The sequence below is a fragment of the Furipterus horrens genome, unplaced genomic scaffold (assembly GCF_987537825.1).
Source record: "Furipterus horrens unplaced genomic scaffold, mFurHor1.1.pri manual_scaffold_8, whole genome shotgun sequence".
In the NCBI taxonomy this organism is placed as follows: Eukaryota; Metazoa; Chordata; class Mammalia; order Chiroptera; family Furipteridae; genus Furipterus; species Furipterus horrens.
This window is the reverse complement of record NW_028327178.1, coordinates 34,059,274-34,066,539: the sequence shown is the minus strand read 5'-3', so window position 1 is coordinate 34,066,539 and position 7,266 is coordinate 34,059,274. Positions and strand designations below refer to the sequence as shown.

The following is a 7,266-nucleotide window of genomic DNA, read 5'->3' as shown; positions in this document are numbered from 1 at the left end:
CTCTCTCTCTTTCTCTCTCTCTCTCTCTCTCTCACACACACACACACACACACACACACACACACATACACAGGTAGACCCGTATTAACAGAATTAATCACATAAAATTTTAATCTTACTTTCATTTCATTTTTTTTCACCCTCTTAACTTTTTGCTGTTTTCTCCAAAAATATTTATCTATGCTTTTGCTACCAGAGCAAAAGCTATTTTGTTTAAAGCTTTTGTAATATGTTTTGGTTTCTGTGACTCTGGATCAAATCCTCTTTAAGAGAATGTGGCTAAAATGTTCCAACTCTCAATTACTTTAGTTCCTAAAGATGTGGCCACCTTTGTGTCTCAGATTATTTACTCTCTCAATACTAGGTGCAAACTTTTCCTCACAGGCATCTGAAGTTCAATGTAGGTCTATTTTGACATCTTAGAATCACATATTTTCCCTTTCTTCATCCACCCTTTAGGAGGAATGTCTTGGAAAGGCTATTTTGTCCTGTCCTTTGTCCTTCTTCCTTGCCTCTTATGCCCTAAATACTCCAGAAATTCCAGAAAGCATCTGCTGTCACCTTCTTTTCTCTGTATTCCCAGTGGCATTATTTGAGAGTCTGCATGGTCTATTGAGTCCGCACAACTCAGGGGTTGTTCTCAGACCTACTTCACTGCCCTTTTAAGTCAAAAGAACACGTTTTTTAATACACACTCTCAATCTACTTTCCCCAGAAGAACATATACACTTACAATCTGAGAATTTCCTGCTGCATTTCGAAAAAGATTTTATTAAACATTTTAGATATTTAAGTGATTATGATCTTTACTTCAGGCTAAAATAACAATTGCCTTCAAGATAGAAAGAGTCTACCTAGTGCCAGTGGAAAAAACAGTACCACAAACGCACACTCTGTAGTTACTTCATGAATCAAAGTGCGAAATGCCTAGACTGTGGCTTGCTGTTCTTTGAACTCTTGGCTTTTTTACTTAAACCAGATTTGGTTTCCTTTCTCTTAGGTTGGCACTCTGGCAGAATTTTGCATTAGAAACAGTGATCTATATAGAGATATAGATTATAGTTTATGTTAAAATATGTTTGCTGTTGACATTCTTTTGGCTTAAAGGGATGTCACACTTAGTGGAAATTTAGAGTTACAGAAGTTTCTTAAAATAATTTTGATAAGGAAAAAATGGTGCCATAAATATTATAACAAAGAAATCGTCTTTCAAAGATTAATGTATTTTAGCTCTTCGTGACAGAGGTAGAATAATGTGGGTTTTTAGCATACTAGTTTTTAAGCCTCTAACAATAGCTGGGTCACTCTGCAGATCTAAATCAGGATGGGACTGATGCAGAAGTTGAAGAATTCTCCATCAAACCTAAAGATTGTTTTGGTGAGGTGGAAGACCCCTGAAAGAAAAAGGTAAGTTTTAGAAACCTCCAGAGCATTTTGACTCTTAAAAATAAATATCTTGTTTGTTGGTTGGTGAAGTTTATTCTTAGACCTCCTGAATATTCTGTCACTACCTTAAAAGGATGAAAATTTCCCAGCTGGGGAGAGATTTTGACAAATGTCCCATCTTAAAGATATCTGTAAGCAAGAGCTATCCCATAACTAGCTAACTGTAGAGAGATCACTTTCAAGAATGTTCTCACATTAATAAGCCCACATTAAATAGACATGTAGCTTCTTTTTCATGAATTTCCTTCAATTATAATTAGGAGCTTAAAGCTTCATTGGGGTATTTGGGAAGATAGATAATGATTAAATTTTCTTTTTATAAAGTTCTAAAATTCATATCTCTTACCATCAGAAATTAAATTACTTTAATCTTTGTCTAGATGAAATCGACATTTGGCAGGCAATGATTTTTTTGCTTAAATGACAGTAGCATGGTTACTTGGCCAACGCTGTAGAGAGAATTCAAGTATCAGATAAAACAGATAGTCTCTAAGTTTTTATCAAAACCTGATATCCTGTTATCATATAATTGAGGCTACAAGGTTTGCAATATGAAACACATTCATTGCTTCCTTAAATCTGCAACCTGAAACCAAAGCCAGAATTTTAAGTCACAAAAATATCACTGATAGCACATGAGAAATTTTCAGAGATGTGCCAGGGGATTTGAGGAACATTGCTTCCATTAATCTTGCTGAAATTCTCATGACTAAATCCCTATGCATTACTTTTAAGATTTGCTCAAAAATGACTTGGCATACAAAGTATGGACAAGTTATTCATTACAGCTTTTACTTTACAGCATTATGAAACTGTTTCTAAGTAATTTAGCACTGACTTTCCCCTTCTATAAAAGATCATAAAATACTTTTTGCCTAAATGGAAGATTTGCCTTTTGATAACATGAACTTTTACAAAGTGTGAAAACTAGTTTTTACACTGAACTTGACTGAAGGGAAAATAGTAGTAAAGGTAAAAGAAACTATAGCAGGTCTAGTGATTTGTACCTAAAAAAAAAGATATAGACTTGGATTTATATATATATATATATAAATAATACACACACACACACACACACACACACACATATATATATATATGATCTCAGAATGCAAGAATATGTATATGTATTCTTATCTATGTATTTGTCTATCTGTCTATTGATTAGGTGCTGGGAATACCAAGATTATAATACAGAGAATAGTTTAGGGTCTACTGGGGAAATTAAAACACAAAGTATCTTAAAGAAATGTAACTGGGCACATTGGAACTCAGCCTTGGTCACTGGTCTGTGCATTCTGCGCTCTCTGCATCTCTCTGCTCCTGCCCAGCCTACTGCCACCATGGTCCAAGCTGATATTGCACTGACTGGATTGGCTGTCAGTGGGTATATTTTAATTTTGAAGGTTAATGACCACAGCTCTGTGGTCTGTGCTTTCAATAGGACAGTTTCCAAAGTTTATGATTTCTTTTTTTTAAGTGTATTTTATTGATTATGTTGTTACAGTAGTCCCAATTTTTCTCCTTTGCCCCCCTCTTTCCAGTACCCCCCTTCCCTCCAGCAATCCCTTGTTCCTTAGTTCATGTCCATGGGTCACGCATATCAGTTCTTTGACTTCACCCTTCCCTATGTTATTCTTAACTGCCCCCTGTCTGTTTTGTACTAACAAATGATGGTTCTTATTCCCTGCGCAATTTCCCCATTCCTCCCTCTTCCCCCTCCCAGCTGATAACCCTCCAAATGATCCCCATACCTATGATTCTGTTTCTATTCTGGTTTGCTTAGCTGGGTTTTGTTTTTATTTTTTAGATTCATTTGTTGATAGTTGTGAGTTTATTGTCATTTTAATGTTCATAATTTTGATCTTCTTTTTCTTAAGTAAGTCCCTTTGACATTTCATATAATAATAGCTTGGTAATGATGAGCTCCCTTAGCTTTACCTTGTCTGGGAAGCACTTTATCTCCCCTTCCATTCTGAATGATAGCTTTGCTGGCTAGAGTAATCTTGGTTGTAAGTCCTTGCTTTTCATCACCTTGAATATCTCTTGCCAGTCCCTTCTTGCCTGTAAAGTTTCTTTTGAGAAATCAGCTGATAGTCTTATAAGCACCTCTTTGTAGGTAATTCTCTGCTTCTCTCTTGCTGCTTTTAAGATTATCTCTTTATCGTGAACCTTTAGCATTTTAATTATGATGTGTCTTGGTGTGGTCCTTTTTGGGTGTAGTTTATTTGGGATTCTCTGTGCTTCCTGGACTTGTATGTCTATTTCCTTTGCCAAATTTGGCAAGTTTTTCTTCATTATTTTCTCATGTAAGTTTTCAATTTCTTGCTCTTTCTCTTCTCCTTCTGGCATCCCTATGGTTCAGATGTTGGCATGTTTAAAGTTGTCCCAGAGGTTCCTAAGCCTCTCCTCATTTTTTTCAATTCTTGTTTTCTCATTCTGTACTTGTTGACTGTTTTTTTTTTTTTTCCTTATATTCCAAGTCATTGATTTGAACCACAGTTTCCTTCCCTTCATCATTGGTTTTGTGTGGATTTTCCTTTGTTTCATTTAGCATAGCCTTCATGTCTTTCCTTGTACGTTTGCCATACTTAAGCATTTTTGTCAAGCCTGTGAGCGTCTTTATCACCAGTGTTTTGAACTCATCATCTATTAGGTTGGCTATCTCCTCTTTTGTTAGGTTGGCTGTCTCCTTATCACTTATTTCTCCCATTGGAACCTTGATCTGTTCCCCATTTTGGTCCATACTTCTCTGTCTCCTCATCTTGACAGGCTCCTGTGATTGTTTACATCTGTGTCTTAGATAGAACTGTTGCTCCTGTTACTTTGTAAGGAGCCTTAGGTATTCGTTAGTACAGGGCGACCTGATTCACCATGTTGTGGTGCTATATGTGGGGGCGGAGTCAGAGAGGGAATAATGCCACTTGCTCAGCACTCGCCCCTTTTCCAGGCACTTCTCCCACTTTGTATGGGACTGGCGCCTCTCTAGCTGTTGTCCTGGCTGTTGTTCCCAGAGTGGGTGGGTCTTCGGACACTCGAGGACCATGGGGACCCTTTAAACAAGTGGACTCTGCTGAGAGACTGGCAGTTTCTTCCTCTACCCCTGTCAACACTAGTTTGCATAGTCAAAAGCAATAAGGCTCTATTTTCCCCAGCGCTGGGACCATGAGCTGCTCAGTCTGGTCTGGTGCTGGGAGCGCTCCCCAAGTGTCCCTCCTGACTTTTTAAAATCTGTGACTATACTTTCCGCCAACCTGCAATTGCTGCTGCTGCTGCTACTGCCGCCACCACACCATGTCCTCTCCTCCCCAGATTCACTTCTCCTACCGGTATGGATGAGTATTTCTTCTTTATAACTTTGTTTATTGGACTTCCATGCAGCTTGATTTTCTGGAACTTCTGGTTGTCTCTAGTTTTGAGGTAGTTGTATTCCTTCTTAATTGTAGAGAGAGATGCAGCATGTCTGTCTAGGTCTCCATCTTGGCCAGAAGTTCAAAGTTTATGATTTCTTGACCAATGAAGTGAAAGGAACCAAAGTGATTGGTGCTCCCTCCGTGGAGAAGATGGTCTCCCAGCTGAAAAAGCCTCAGTAGATCATATTGCTTGTGAAGGCTGGTCAAGCTGTTGAGGATTTCATTGAAAAATTTGTACCATTGTTGGGCACTGGTGACATTATCATTGATGGAGAAGATTCTGAATACAGGGATACCAGAAGACGATGTCGAGATCTCAAGGCCAAGGGAATCTTGTTTGTGGTGGAGAGGAGGGGGCCCAGTGTGACACATCACTTTGTCCCTGGAGAGGACAAAGAAGCCTGGCATCATCAAGGCGATCTTCAAATCATGGCATTGCGGCAAAGCTAGAAACCTGAGAACCCTGCTGTGACTGGGTGGGAGAGGAGGGAGCAGGACACTTTGTGAAGATGGTACACAATGAGATCGAGAAGGGGTCTGGTAGCTGGCCTGTGAAGATTGCCACTTGCTGAAGGATGTCATGGGCATGGAGCACGATGAGATGGCACAAGCATTTGAGGAATGGAATAAGACAGAGCTAGACTCACTCCTGAGTGAAATCATAGCCAATATTCTCAAGTTACAAGACAGCAACGGCACTCTTCTGCTGCCAAAATTCAGGGACAGTGCAGGGCAGAAGGGCACGGAGAAGTAGGCTGCCAGGTCTGCCTGGAGTATGGTGTGCCCATCATGCTCATAGAAGAAGCAGTCTTTGCCAGATGCTTGTCATCTCCGAAGGACAACAGGATTCAAGCTAGCAAAAAGCTGAAGAGACCTCAAAAGATGTAGTTTAAAGGCAATAAGGAATAATTCCTGGAGGACATACATTTGAAAGGCCCTCTATGCTTCCAAGATAATCTCTTATGCCTCAAGGCTTTATGCTGCTAAGACAGGGGGCCACCAAATTTGGCTGACCTTCAACTATAGTGGCATTGCCTTGATGTTGGGGGGGGGGGCGTGCGGCATTTCTTGGAAAGATAAAAGATGCATTTGATGGAATGCAGAACTTCAGAACTTAATGCTAGATAACTTCTTTAAGTTGGCTGTGGAAGACTGCAGGGCTCTTGGCAATGGGCGGTCAGTGCAGGGGTCCAGGTGGGCATCCGCGTGTTCTGCTTCACCACTGCCCTTTCCTTCTGCTATGGCTACAGGCACAACATGCTGCCAGCCAAACTGATCCAGGCTCATCAGGATTACTTTGGGGCTCACACCTGTGAACTCGAAGCCAGACCAGGAAAGTTTTATTCATACTAACTGGACAGGCCATGGGGGCAGCTTGTCATTGTCTTCATACAATGCCTAATTAGACTTGGGTCATCCACCACGAATCCATAAACAGGGACATTCCATTTGCCACACATCACTGCTTACATGGCCCTTTGCTCTGCCTTCTGCTCAGAATCTTTTAAAATAGTGTCATAAGAGCTTCCTGAAAAGTCACCCTGAGCTCACCTGGGGAGTGGTTCTAAGGAAACCGTTGTCCCCTCTGTCCTCCTGAAATTAGTGGGGGATTGCCATGTGCTCCACAGGAGGAGCCAGATCCTTGAAGCAGTAACAGTCCACATGTACCCATGGTTCAGGGAGAACCCTGAGTTTGCCTTGATAAAGAGATCACAGAGAAAGGAAGGAATCTTGTGGAATCTGCTTAGACTGGATCCTTTGTATAATGCAGCCAAATTTCCTTTTCCTCCACTTAATAAAAGCCACATTATATTTCGAAAGAAAGAAAGAAAGAAAGAAAGAAAGAAAGAAAGAAAGAAAGAAAGAAAGAAAGAAAGAAAGAAAGAAAGAAAGAAAGAAAAGGAAGGAAGAAAGGAAGGAAGGAAGGAAGGAAGGAAGGAAGGAAGGAAGGAAGGAAGGAAGGAAGAATGGGAAATATTACAGAGAAGAAGAAACCTGGGAAAGGAAAAGATCTGGGGCACACAGAGTCATCTGAGGAGTTGAACTATGGAGTTAGTTAGGTAGTGTAGTACAGAAAACTAAAATCTTATAAAGTCAGATTTAGAGGGCTTTGTAGTGCAATGATATTTTTTCCTTCCTTTGATACAGATGAAATGACCAAATCAAGAATTAAGAGAGAGAATTTAGATCTCATGAATGAAAGGTTGGCATGAATAGATAATGAAGGCAAGCAGGTCAGTAAGGAGGCTACTTCACAGCAAGTCCAGGGGCTACAAATAGGAACAAAGAAATGGCCAGCAACAGGCAGAAAAATAAATAGATTTAAGGAACTGATCAGTGTGTGTTAGGGGAAACGGGGGTCAATGATTGAGGGTTTTTAACATACTGGGTTGAGATATAGTAGAAA

General features: G+C 40.1%; 1 pseudogene; it reads left to right on the top strand.

Moving 5' to 3' along the window:
* Nucleotides 1-2,789: 2,789 nt before the first annotated feature.
* LOC150002713 (6-phosphogluconate dehydrogenase, decarboxylating-like) lies at nucleotides 2,790-6,261 on the top strand (annotated as a pseudogene).
* Nucleotides 6,262-7,266: the final 1,005 nt, after the last annotated feature.